This window comes from Elgaria multicarinata, chromosome 13, assembly GCF_023053635.1.
Source record: "Elgaria multicarinata webbii isolate HBS135686 ecotype San Diego chromosome 13, rElgMul1.1.pri, whole genome shotgun sequence".
NCBI lineage: Eukaryota > Metazoa > Chordata > Lepidosauria > Squamata > Anguidae > Elgaria > Elgaria multicarinata.
Genome location: NC_086183.1, coordinates 4877031 through 4890829, shown reverse-complemented (window position 1 = coordinate 4890829; position 13799 = coordinate 4877031). Strand labels below are relative to the sequence as shown.

Sequence of the window (13799 nt, the reverse complement as noted above, 5' to 3'; positions counted from 1 at the left end):
TATACATCCCTATGGGTACAGTCATCCACACTGTTGTGAGATGTACTATATTTTTATTTAAATTATAATAATTATTTCTTCATTTGCATCTCTCTCTCTCTCTCTCTCTCTCTCTCATTTGCAAATGCACACTTTATGCATATTTGTGTTCTTTTCTGCCTTCCTTTTTGGTGATGCATTTCCCCTTTTTCGGGGTGGGATGGGGCAATGCAGACGTGGCCACCCTGTGACTTCACTGACCCTTGAGTCCTCTCCACACCATCTTCAACTCTCTAGAGCAGAGAAAGAAAAAGAACAGAAGAAACATCCTAATGTCTTTCCCACCATAGAGCCAATGTCTGCTGAGCAAACAACCATTGCTAGTTTGTTTGCTGGATTTAAGCGGAGCTGATGGATTTATGACTCTACTCAGCAGTTGAGCACAGATTCAGGAAGCCATCTGAAAAAAAAGTTGAGAACATTTGTAATGCTGTTTTTTAAGCGTATCAAATATGCATTATCTCATTAAAAATGTCCTGGCCTATTATAAGTCATGCAGTTGCTAAGAGTGCAATGTACTCAAAGTGTGTGTGTGTGTTTAGCCTGGGTTGTTGACAGTCGCTTTGATATGCCATAACAATAGCTTAAAACTAAGCTCATCACATTAGGAGAAATGCTAACAAATGGCTATTATTCCCCATTGGAAGCTGTTAATATTTTAAAAGGATTTTTTAATTAAAATTTCAAGAACAAAGAGGACAACTCTCCAGAAAAGACCAGCTGGTTTATGCCAATTTAGGTCTGGTTTTGACAATAGTTTTACTCCGAGGGAGTGCTGTGGGGTGATTTCATGTTGAAATAATGGTCAGAAATGAAAATTCATACTTAATTGCGGCCTTAAAAAAAAGAAGATGCCCACATCAGCTGTGATTCATTGATATATTTACTGTCCTGTTTTTTAAACAGTCTGTCAGCACTCATGTACCACGGGCTCTGGGCCTTGAACCACAAACTTCACACACTTGTGCTACTATCTAACCCAGTGAGCTCAGTGGGGCCTTTTGTACTCAGGCCTCAAAGCGCTTCCCAGAGACAGAAGGGAATAATGTCTGCAACATCTGATGCTGTGATTTGTAGGCAGTATGTGGCCTCTAGATTGGCAGGCTCCATGAGGTCTGTGGATTGGCCAGGTCTGGAGTAAGTCCTAGGAGCCTACCCTTCTGTCCTTACCTGGTCAACATCGGAAGGGAATATGTGTGTAAAAACATCAGCCCCTATGATTGGCAGGCAGTGCCTAGGACCTGGCCTTCTGCCCTTGCCTGCCTAACAGAGAAATACCTTCTACCAGCTGAGGCCCAGCTTTTTAGCAACTGATCTTGGGCACCCCTAAGATGGAGGAAACACTCTCAAATTCTGGATTTGGAGCATGACCTCAGCATGGCCTTTCCTGGCTCTAATATCATGTGACCAAGAAACATACAGTCTAATTTACAGAATAAATGGTGGGTATAGCAGCTCGGCTCTGCACGGAAATTTGGAGCAGAGCTCCACTGACCATGTTCTCCACTCCGATTTTGTAGAGGCTCCCCTTGGTCCACTCTGTCGGATGAGCCAATGGAACTCTGTCCCATTTTTGGATAACCACTTCATTATAGCCTATGGCAATTCACCAAACTGCTTACAACTCTGTTGTTTTCAAAGATAGATGAAACTTGGCACCATAATAGCTCTTAAGTAGGGATTTAGCCATGCCAAATTTGAAATATCCCTTCATGCTTTGATTTTTTAAAGATTGTTTTTTGTGAACCGCCCATAGAGCTTCGGCTATTGGGCAGTATAAAAATAAAAAATAAAAAATAAAAAAACTGCAGTATAATAAATACATTAAAAAGTTTGACAGTTCCATTACCCTATGGGAATTAACAAAATGCTTCACCATCATTTTTAAAGACAAACAGATGAAACTTGGCAGCATGGTAGCACATAAGGAGGGTTTTAGGTGTGCCAAGCCCTTCTTAAGCAAATCCCTTCATCCTTTGATTTGTAGGATTTTTTTAAAAAAAAACTTCCCCCTCAAACCATTCCCCCCCACACACATATCCATAACTGTGCAAGACCTTTTATCCTTTACTTTGTTGATGCACAGTTGTGCATCTCCAGTTTATAAAAATGGAGGTCTGCTGCATTCCCTGACAGTTTGCTTTAATGGGGTGAAATGGGTGGGTGCTCTCCCTATGAGCAAATTGTGCAAATTATGACTGAAATTTACACAATTTACATATGCCTCACCCAAAATCTGAAAACTGGCCTGATTCTGTGCAGATTGAATCAAGCTCTGCAGAAGGAACCAAAAAAATTCTGGGGGACCAAGCCTAGGAAAAGTCATCAAACTCCCCGCTCCACTCAATGGATTTCTCCAACATCCTTACTGAAAGGCCTTACAAAAGAAATTAATAAACACATTTATCCAGGGGGCTTCAGAACCACTTTAAATAAATAGGGGTTCGTAATATAAAGCCTGAAAGAGACCCTTGACTAACGCATCTGGAACACCATTCTGTAGCGTGCATTGTAAAGTTAACAGGCTTTCGCTGGCGCCGTCTCAATAAATAGTGCAGCGTTTTGATGGCACTCGAACATGCAAAAGTGACACACCACCACAATGGAAGTCAAATTAATTCTTGGTTTCCCTTTATCTCCCTGCCCATGTTTTCCTTCACTTGATCCTCCCACTTTATTTGCTCTAATAGCTTTGTGTTAATAGAGTCTGCTTGTACAGGGAGATAACCTGTGGCAAACAGTGGATCCAGAGTGCTCATTCTGAACAGTAAATGCAGTCAGCTTTACTGACATGTGTGTATTTTTAGAAGTATTTATTTATTTATCTATTTATTCTTGTGTAGGGCACCTCCTCTCTTGCATTCCAATAATGCTACCTCAAGTTTAACGGCAAGTAATTCTTAGGCTAGGGACAAGTGGGTTTTCCTCATTCTATTCCAAAATTCTTCTGAAAGTTTCTGTCATAGACCCAATGTCTTTTTAAAAATAATTTTAATGTACATTTCAACAAAATAAAATGTAATAAAAATGTAAGTGTAACTACTTGCTTTAAAAGCCTCAGTCATATATCTTGACTTCAGCAAAGCTTTTGACAAAGTACCACATGACATTCTGATTAACAAACTAGCTAAAAGTGGGCTAGATGGAACAACTATTAGGTGGATTCACAGTTGGCTACAGAATCGGACTCAAAGAGTACTTATCAATGGAACCTTCTCAAACTGGGGAGAGGCAACGAGTGGGGTGCCGCAGGGCTCAGTCCTGGGCCCAGTGCTCTTCAACATTTTTATTAATGATTTGGATGAGGAGGTGCAGGGAATGCTTATCAAATTTGCAGATGACACAAAATTGGGTAGGATAGCAAATACCCTGGAGGACAGAAACAAACTTCAAAGTGATCTTGATAGGCTGGAGTGCTGGGCTGAAAACAACAGGATGAAATTTAATAGGGATAAATAACAAGTCCTACATCTAGGAAATAGAAACAAAATGTACAGTTACAAAATGGGGGATACTTGGCTCAGTAATACTACAAACGAGAAAGATCTTGGAATTGTTGTAGATCACAAGCGGAATGTGTGATATGGCTGCAAGAAAGGCAAATGCTATTTTGGGCTGCATTAATAGAAGTATAGCTTCCAAATCACGTGAGGTACTGGTTCCTCTCTATTCGGCCCTGGTTAGGCCTCATCTAGAGTATTGTGTCCAGTTCTGGGCTCCACAATTCAAGAAGGGTGCAGACAAGCTGGAGCGTGTTCAGAAGAGGGCAACCAGGATGATCAGGGGTCTAGAAACAAAGCCCTATGAAGAGAGACTGAAAGAACTGGGCATGTTTAGCCTGGAGAAGAGAAGATTGAGAGGAGACATAATAGCACTCTTCAAATACTTAAAAGGTTGTCAAACAGAGGAGGGCCAGGATCTCTTCTCAATCCTCCCAGAGTGATGGACACGGAATAACGGGCTGAAGCTACAGGAAGCCAGATTCTAGCTGGACCTCAGGAAAAACTTCCTGACTGTTAGAGCAGTACGACAATGGAATCAGTGACCTAGGGAGGTTGTGGGCTCTCCCACACTAGAGGCCTTCAAGAGGCAGCTGGACAAGCATCTGTCAGGGATGCTTTAGGGTGGATTCTTGCACTGAGCAGGGGGTTGGACTCGATGGCCTTGTAGGTCCCTTCCAACTCTACTATTCTATTATTCTATGATTCTATATTTCCAATGTTGTAGTAGCAGTCAAGAGTGTACGGAAAATCCATTCACGCTGACCATGTGTTACATTCCAAGAAGCAGGTACATAATTTAAAAGAACATGTACACCATAAAATATTTTATCCATCTGATGATTTCCTCCTAGAAGGAGGCTACTATCGAGCATTTCCACGACATACAAACAAAAGAAGCATCAACTGTATGACAAACCTTTGTTAAGGAGGCATTGCAACCCCAGGGTCAGCCTCTCTGTGTCCATGGACGGATGTCATGGACTCTGAAAATGTAATGAGGTGGGGAGTAAATGCCCATCAGTACCAATGCCAGAGAATCTGACCCCCAGACATCCCAGCGCATAAGGAACCCACTTTGCCACTACTGGAGGGGGTTGCACTGCCATCTCTTACAGCAACTTTAAAATCACTTCACTGGCTGCCACTTAGGGCTTTGCTAGACCTGCCGGGATAAGCCGGCAGGGAGGCGGGGCGACGGCGTGCTGATGTTAGTGCGCGCTGCCCGGGCTTCCAGACGCGGGACGCACAGGGACGTCGGGATCCCTGCAGCGTCCGCCTTTTTTTTTTAAAGTTTAAAGGGGCCACGTGCGGCCCGAAGACTGCGGAGAAGGTAAGTTTTTTTTTTAGTTAAACACCCCCCCATCCGCTCCTGATCCCTTCCTGATCTTTCTCTCCCTCCATGTCCCGTGTGTCGTCTCTCCTCCTTCTCCCTCCGTGTGTGGGTGTTCTGTGTCGTCTGTGCTTCTTCTCCCTCTGTGTGTGTGTGTGTGTTCTGTGTCGTCTGTGCTCCCTTCTCCCCCCCCCCCCGGCCGATGGGAACAGCGCTCAGCGCTGTGGCCAGTCCGTGGCTTTTTGCGGCTAAGTGAGTAGCCGCAAAAAGCCACGGAAGTCTCTAGACGTTCCGCAGCTCCGGCCTCAAGCCGGGGCTGGGGAAAAGGCGCGCCATAAGCGACTTCGCTTATGGCGCGTTAGAGGAGGCTTCAGTGCGGCCTGGAGCCGGATTCCCCTGTGTGTCATGTGGAAGCACAGCAGGGAAACTGGCTCTCAAGGCACGCTAAGGCCTCGTCTAGGAACGCCCTTAGTTTCCAGGCGATGCATAAAGTGTTGGTTATTACCTTTAAAGCCCTACATGGTTTGGGTCCAGGTTACCTGCGGGGTCGACTTCCCCCATGCAATCTGTCCCACACACTCAGGTCCTCGGTGAAGAATTTACTCCAGTCAGCCAAAACTAGGCTGACAACTGTTGACGAAGCGGACCTTCTTTTCTGCCACACCCAGACTGTGGAATATCCTGCCAGGAGAGATTCACCAACTTAACAGTCTTTCGAAATTTAAGAAAGCCATAAAGACTGATCTCGTCAGGCAGGCCTACCCAGATGTGGGTGGGTTTTTTTTTAACATGTCCAATTGTTATTTTAATATTGTATCAGTTTTATATGTTTTTAATCAGTTTTATGCATTTTATGGTGATTTTGTATTTAATGTTGTTCCCCGCCTCGATCCAGAGGGGAAGGCGGGTAAGAAATAAATATTCTATCCTATCCTATCTCTGGAGTCCAAGGACTCCAACACAATCTCCACAGCAGGGCCATGGTCCTCCCAATGGCGTCAGAGCCAATAGCTGCTAAAAACAGGCAGGTCCCCCTTAACTACAAGAGTCTTCACTCGGCGGAGGTGGAGCCATCCCCCACACTTCAGCCTGGCTTAAGACGGAGGCCATGGCTAGACCAGGCCTATATCCTGGGATCGTCCCTGTGCATCCACAGGGATTGGCCCGGGATTTCCCCCTACCCTTTAATCCCACTTGTTCACAAGAGGAAGAACGGCACCATGTGATAGAAGTGGTTGAAGTTAGGCTGAAGCTACATTAGACTGAACAAATAACTGGTGCCGTGGGGAATACATTGCCACAGAGCTAGGGACTGGAGCATTGGACAATGAATACCCTCAGGCTCTGGTCTGGCCCCACCCACAGAATCCAGTCATTGGGCCCTTTTAGACAGGAAAGGACTATCAAGGACATCCTGATGGGCTTGGCATTCTGCCTGAGCGACAACTGCATTCCTGCCTCTGGTGCGTTTTGGTGTGTTCTTCAGTCCTGACTCTTCATTAGATTCCTGAGCACAGACTCCAGTTCTCTCCTGGTTCCTAAGTGCAGCAACAACAACATCATTTTCACCTTAACATGGGGTGGGAGTGGGGACTCTATGGTCAAGAACTTCCAGAAAAAGAGTAATTCAAAGAATATTTCTCAGTGATTCTGTATATTTTGTGGTTGCTATCATCACATTCTTTTGAAATATGGAGGGCGGAGAGGAATTTGAAAGATGTTTATTTATTTATTTATTTTTATTGTGCTTTATTGCGTTCTGGGAAGTCAGTGAAATCAATCACTTTTTATTGTTTTTAGCCATAGGCTGTTACAACTTAGCTGTTATATATGCCAGTTTGGCATATATACAGCTGGGTATTTTGTCTGTGTGGTGTAAAGGAAAATAAACTAAATATAACTGAAGAAGACCCTCATAAATTTAAGTGAAGCAGATTAACAGGGAGAAGGTGGTATCCGACATATCTTACCAAGAGATAATTCAATACAAATCACTAAAATTGCACAAAATACTGATAAAGGTTGCAATCCTTTACATATTTATATGTAAAAAAAAACAAAAAACTTTCAGGACTTCTTTCTGTAAACATGCATAGGATTTTGCCCTAAATCTATCATTTGCCTATATTCCTTCATTCAGTGTGTGTTTTTTCCCCCTGCCATGTTTCCAATCAAGATCCAATAGAAAGTCTTGAGGAATAGGGTTTGACCACCTTGATGGAATACTTGTGAACCATCGTCTTTGTGTCTTTAAAAACAAACTGTGCAAGTACATTCCAGATTTCATTGGGGTGTTTTTTCCTCATTTCCAAGAGGGTATCAGAGAAAACAAGGTGAGCTTCTGTCTGAGAAGGGATTTCAGCCAGAGATGATTTGTTTATATTACAGCCAATAAACAGACCATCACATCTAATGCAATATATGGATTGACATAAAGCAATGACAAACCAGGATGATTCTTGGAGAAAGCTGCCTTGAGGACAGCTTCCATAGAAAGGTGGGGTAGAAAGTTGTTTTTTAAAAAAAGAAAAGAAAAACTACTATAATTGTTATGTTTTTGCTGTATTTTAATAAATTATTTTAATCCATTTTTATTGGGTGCCATTTTTAGGGCTGTGCACAGCCCCCCTGACTCACCTCAGAGGCCATTTTGGAGCCTGAGAATTGGCTCCAATTCAACTCAAAGTGCTTTGGGGGTGCCCACCTCGCCTCAGCACCAAAGCCAAAGCAAGATTCACCCCCACCCCGAATCAGGTTCATTTTGCCAGTTCCTGGGTGCTAGCCACACAGCTGGGACCCAAGCCAACCATAAGTCCATTGGACTCCCTACTCCCCTCTTACCCCCTCACCACTGCCGCCACACCACACCACCCCCTTGCCACCACCATACCTCCCCCCCCAACACACTGCTTGGACTTATCTGTAAACACATCCTCCTCCTGAGAGCCAGGTCATGATTTAAAGTAATTGTGTTTTCTCTTTACCTTTAGTATATCTACGGTCACTAATTACAGTGGCCATAAAGGCCATTTCCCCTTTACAGACACCATAGTTTGCGGCCATAGATGTACTTAAAGTAAAGACCTCCTGTGATAACTTTAAATCGCAGCCTGGATCTCAGGTGGAGGATGCATTTGCAGGTGAGCCCTGGAGGTAACAGAAGCAGTGGTGGGAGGGTGGGGATAGAGAGGGAAGTGAGTCCAGTGAGTCCAATGGACTCATCTGGACTTATGGTTGTCCTTGCACTGGCTTTCCTGGGAGGCAGGCAGGCACCAAATAGGCCTGATTAACTGCTTTGGCCTTGGCGCACCTCGGGATGACCCGGTGCTGCTCTGCATTCAGGCCAAGGCAGTGCTCAGCCCTACCATTTTTTAGTTGAAAGGCAGGGTACAAATTGATCAATCAATATTGCAGCAACAATCATTAGACAACACGTTTAAATCCCATCAGCAGCCGGTATCCCACAAAAGCGCTGGTACTGAAAGCCCATCTATGATGAGGGAAGGCAAATACTAAGCTGCATGGACCAATGGTCTGAGTATAAGGCAGCTGCCTGTGTTCCAATATTGACTAAATCAAGGTGAAGAAACTAAGCAATAGCTGAAAAAGCAGGGCGTTGAAGAAGCAATGGATGATGGAGATAAGGAACCACGGAGGAAGTAGGGCTGGAGCCTAACCCCAATCTGTTTATGTATGGAAAGCATCCTCCGAGGTTGTCTTTGAGAGGGGGAAGAGCTCCCTGTATCTTTTCTTCTGTGGGTGGGAAAGCAATTCAGAGGTGTCAAGTGCGATCTTGAGCCAACGGCTGGGAAAGGAAGTGTTAAGTGGCACATCGCCCCCACCTCTACCTCTGAGTCAGCTTTACTTCTAAAAATCAAGCCCTTGGGGACAGACTTATGTGAGTCATTGTCATAGATAGTTTGAGAGTGAATTTCTGTGTGGCAAGTGACTGCGTATCAAAGGGAAGCTTACAGCATCCTATTTGAGCCTTGACTCACATTTGTAAATGTTGCTAACCCGTCCCTAATTGGCGAGTGATCAGCTTTGTAAATAACAGCCACCCTCCCCGTGCACTTGCAAGAAATGCAAATAAGCAGATACACACTGTATCCCGGAATTTATATGCACAGAAGTAATTGCCCCCAAAACATGTGCGGAGTGCTTTTCCCATGCCACCAAACAATCCCAGCCTGCCACTACACTCTTCTTGCCAAAGAGTAGGGCTTTCCAAGGTTGATGGCATAGATCCTAGGGTAACTTGTTCCAAGAACTCCTTTCTCCACAGAAGTGAAGTTCTGCCTTTTATCAGCCCTGCAGAAAGCAAGTTGGGGAACAGACCCTTCAGAGTAGATTCAAAATGGTAAATTCCATTTATTTTCCTTTGATGCTTTGAAACATTGTCTGTAGGCTTAGCTGCTCCTCCCCCACCACCCTCTGCCATCCCAGCCACAAGTAGGAAACAGCTTCAAAGACATGTAATGGCTACAATCCTCCACACGTTTGCTTGGGAGCCAGCACCATTGAACACTGCAGGATTTACCTCTAAGTAGACTGGGTTGTAGATAGTCGTGGCCGACCCACCCATGAAGGAGGGCGAGGCTCCCACGCCAGGCGGCAGCCCTGGAGGAGCGGTGAATTGTGCTGCTCCCCACCCCAGCCAGGAGGGCCCACCATTGCTGTTCTGTGGGTGCTCTAGGGTGCGCCACCAGCCACTTCCCTGCCACAGCATTTGCCACAGTGAGAGAGCAACGGGTGGGACTCTCTGGAGCAGCCACTCAGCTGGGTCTTGTGAGAGCTCACGAGAGCTTACCTGGCCATGGCAACGGTAAGGGTGTGTGAGGCGGAGGTGGTGTGGAAGGCGTGTGAGGCAACGCCATGTGTTCTCCTGCTTCAGGCAGCGAAAGAGCTTGCCCTGGGGTTGCAAATGGCACCTGCTAAACTCAGCCCTACCCCTTGGCTGTGGTTTCTGACCTACCCACCCTACCCCTTTACAGACCCTGTTGAGAGAAGGGGGACATGTTTCAATGACACACTAACCCATCCTCAATAATAAATTGCTCCTCTTGCCCACTGGAATTAATTGCTCCCTTTTCCCGCCCACAAACTCAGAATTAATTGTTCTTCTTTTCTCCTGATCCCATTCTCCATTATACTAATTATTACTTACTTTTAAAAGAATGCCCTGCCTAAGGGGAACAAATCAAACAATTTTCTTAATAAGATTAGAGATAGGCAAATCATAGAATCATAGAATAGCAGAGTTGGAAGGGGCCTACAAGGCCATCGAGTCCAACCCCCTGCTCAAGGCAGGGATCTGTCCAGCTCAATCCCAGTGGGGTTCTCTTCTGACCCAAGTCAGCTTCTTCTGACTTGGGTCCACATCGGATCATGAGCCTCCCTCCACTGGCGTGGAAATACCTATATATTTGTTTATACATGTGTGCTTAATTTGGAGGCATTTCTTAAATGTAAGTATGCCCCTATTGAGAGTAGTTATTTATTATGATTTTATTAGAATGTAAGCCTATGCGGCAGGGTCTTGCTATTTACTGTTTTATTCTGTACAGCATCATGTACATTGATGGTGCTATATAAATAAATAAATAAATGAATAATAATAATAATAATAATAATAATAATAATGGGTTTGTGTGCATTTTCAAATGCATGCATTCTGTGTATGCACATTTGAAATGTACACACATTTTATTTGTATATGCATCCCCACACTCAGAACTCGTCACAATCCTTAGAAGGGTAGGGATTTCATTATTGTGATGTGTTTAGAAATGGATGGGTTTCGTTAATGAGATGCACTCCATTCCATGTTCAGTCTTGGGAGGTGCAATTTGGATACTCTTGCATAAAATTGTGAATCCAATGGATTTTTCACTCTTCCCTGCTCCAGACAGAGCAACTCAGTGTGATGCGATCGCAACAACCAGTTTTCCATGGAGCTGTCAGCATGCTGCTGCTCCAAGTCGTTGGCTTTTCTCTTTCAAATGGTGGCATGCAAGAGCTTAATCACGGAACGTTGCACCCTTGCAGATTTGACCTACGGGCAAATGATGCCCTGCGACAGGATGAAGTGATAACAGAGGAAGCCAATGACAGGGAGCACTATTGTTCTGTTTTTTAAAAAATAATTCAATCTGCATTGAGATCCCTTCCATAATGTACATTAGGAATCTGCAGAGGCAGCATCATGGAAACTGACAGGCTACATCCTAGGGAGGTATGAGAAATTTGTTTCAGTTCAGTTTTGATCAGGATTTACCCAGTTCAGACCTTCCAGACTGGAGACAGACTCAAACACAATCTACAGTCAAAGTCCATACATTTCTGAGCTTGCCCTGTGATTTTCAGACCCCCCCCCCCATGTGTTTGATTGCATCTGTAAATTAAAAAAAATGAAAATGGAAAAAATGCATATTTTTGAAAAATGTGCATGAAGAAATGTGTGCTTTTAAAAAATGTACACAAATGCACTTTAATCAGTGAGAGAAGAATGCATACATTTCAAAGATGTGCACAATCAGTGCATGCATTTCGATAAATAGTCCCAAAATACACACAAATTTTCATGCAAAAAGAAAAACAAACATTGCAATCTGATATGGGATTGCGACAGAAGGAGCGTGGAGGTGGAATTTAGAGATCTTTGACAAACTGAATTTTGCTTGTATGCACATTCCTAGCTACATATGGACAATCGTATCTTGACTTAATAAGCAACTGTTTGAATGAGCCTTACGCTCACGCCACTTTGCCTCCTGCCTCCCCAGCATGCCACAACTAAATCCTGAAGTCAATTTATCATAATCCCCCAATTTGTCCAGACCAGGAAACTGGCTAACAGGCTAAGAATAAGTGGGAATCTACACTGATGCTATTCAAACATTTTGAATGGGTTACTGTGACGCACAGCATCACGTGACCCTGGGTCTCCAACGTTGTAAATGAGTCGTGCTTACAGGTTGTGTTTCTTAGTTCCAGCGTGGCTACAGATTCATGTGCTTCGTCCTACCGGTAATTTTCCTCTGCCTTTCTCAGAGCTGCTGGGTTTGCTCCGCCCACTTCCTGTTCTCCTTCCTTCGCCCTGTTTGCTATCTTATCTGCTACAGCAGATAAATCACACCAGCCTTATACTGTGCAGTCACTGACAATTGCATGCAAAGGACTCAGAAGTTTTCCACCTTAGAATCTGCTTTTATTGTGAAGTACTCCCATGCATCCTGCCTTAATTGTGCTCCTCTTGCAAAAGATTCGCTCGAGTCGCTGCTGTGGGCGCAGGAGCAGGATTTTAAACAAATGCTAACATCTGCAAATTGGGTCATCGGTTGATTTTTTTTTAAAAAAAAAAAACATTTCCCCCCTCTTTACAAAGGAGCTGAGGAGCACTCAAAGGATCGCTGTAGCTCCATGCAGGAAAATTAGCAAGGGTCTCTGCTCCCAGTCCAAAACTGAGCTGCTGCTAAAACTTTTCAATTTGGTCTCCCATCCAAACCCTGACCAGACCCAGCCCAGCTTAGCTTCAGCAAAATGGCTGGTTCCTATGCATTCAGGCAATTCCCTGGGACTTGTGTTAAGATGTTTTGGGAGAGGTTTGTGTGTGTGCTTATGACTATTGCCCTGCACTCTGGCTAGGAATGAGGCAGGCAGTGGGTGGAGCAAACCCAGCAACTCTGCTACTCTCAGAGGGAGAACAACGAAAGGATTGAACCATGTGCCCTGCAGTAACGTTACAGCTACAGAGAACCGATACAGAGAACCACGTTAGAAAGGGACACTAGCAACGTTATAAGACTAGTATACATCCGGCCCAAGCCAAGATCTTTAACCAAGGCTTAAAAACCTGCCTTGTTCCAAACCTGGTATACATAGTTTCCTAATTCGAATAAAATGAGAAGCCATGGTGAATTAAAGACTTCTTGGATTTTCACAGCATGCTGAGAAGGGAAGAGAAAAGGGGTGGGGATGTGAGGACAGAGAATATGAGAGATGTGATTGTCTGAACTCAGCCGCACTGTGCAGTTGCAACCAAACGGAAACAGCTGGCAGACACCCCCTAGGAAAGCTGGTCAGGTTCATATTGGTTCAGAAGCTCCTCTAACTTAAACAAACAAAACTCGGCTTTCAGAGGTTCCATGAACTGCTTAAATTGAGGAAGGAGTTGCAGCTGTTTTGGACAATATTAATTCCAGAAATAGCACACACATAATCCATTTCAGCTGAAAGTTATCGTTAGTTCCCAAAGGAACCCTTGCTGTAAATTTGCAACAACAACAAAACTCTTAAGAGTGCCTATTGCAACCACCGTTTATTTACCCCCAGAAAACCCTTCAAAATGAATCATTCCATAAAAAAGAAAATGGTGGTCAGCAGCTGAATGGAGCTTCAAGGAGCTCCAGTGAGCTCCCCACCACCAATTGCATATTCCCAACTGGTCTGAAAATTGCACACCAATTCCCCCCCTCAAAGCCAAAATGCCCCCATTTCACAATGTGCATGTTCTCTTATTTAGTATATTTGTATATCGTCCTTCAGCCAAATGGTTAGTTCCCACAGTGGTTCACCATAAAATACAATGGGGCTGCAAAAATTGGGTGGGGGAGGGGAGATATTTTGTCCCATCCCTAGCAGCTGAGACCACCCACCTGTGATGAAAAGTGGGTGCTGCATGAAGACTAGCTAGGAAACCAGCCTTACACCAATAGGCCAGAGGGGTTGGAGTCAAATGATATATTATTCCTGGACCGTGTTAAAAGTTTCCTTGTCTAGTTTGCTCACTGAATTGGACCACAAAAGGATTCTATTGCTGTGTACTCAATTCCCCCACCCACCCATGCCCTCCTTCCCTTGATGAGACATGCCCCTTGAATACTGCCTATCTGATGAAAGAAGAATGGGAAAAGAACGATGGTATC

General features: G+C 44.3%; 1 protein-coding gene across 1 annotated transcript in view; it reads left to right on the top strand.

Moving 5' to 3' along the window:
- The window catches only part of CSMD2 (CUB and Sushi multiple domains 2), a 784677-nt gene that overhangs the window by 294409 nt on the left and 476469 nt on the right, over positions 1-13799 (top strand). The gene's annotated exons all lie outside the window — the stretch shown is intronic.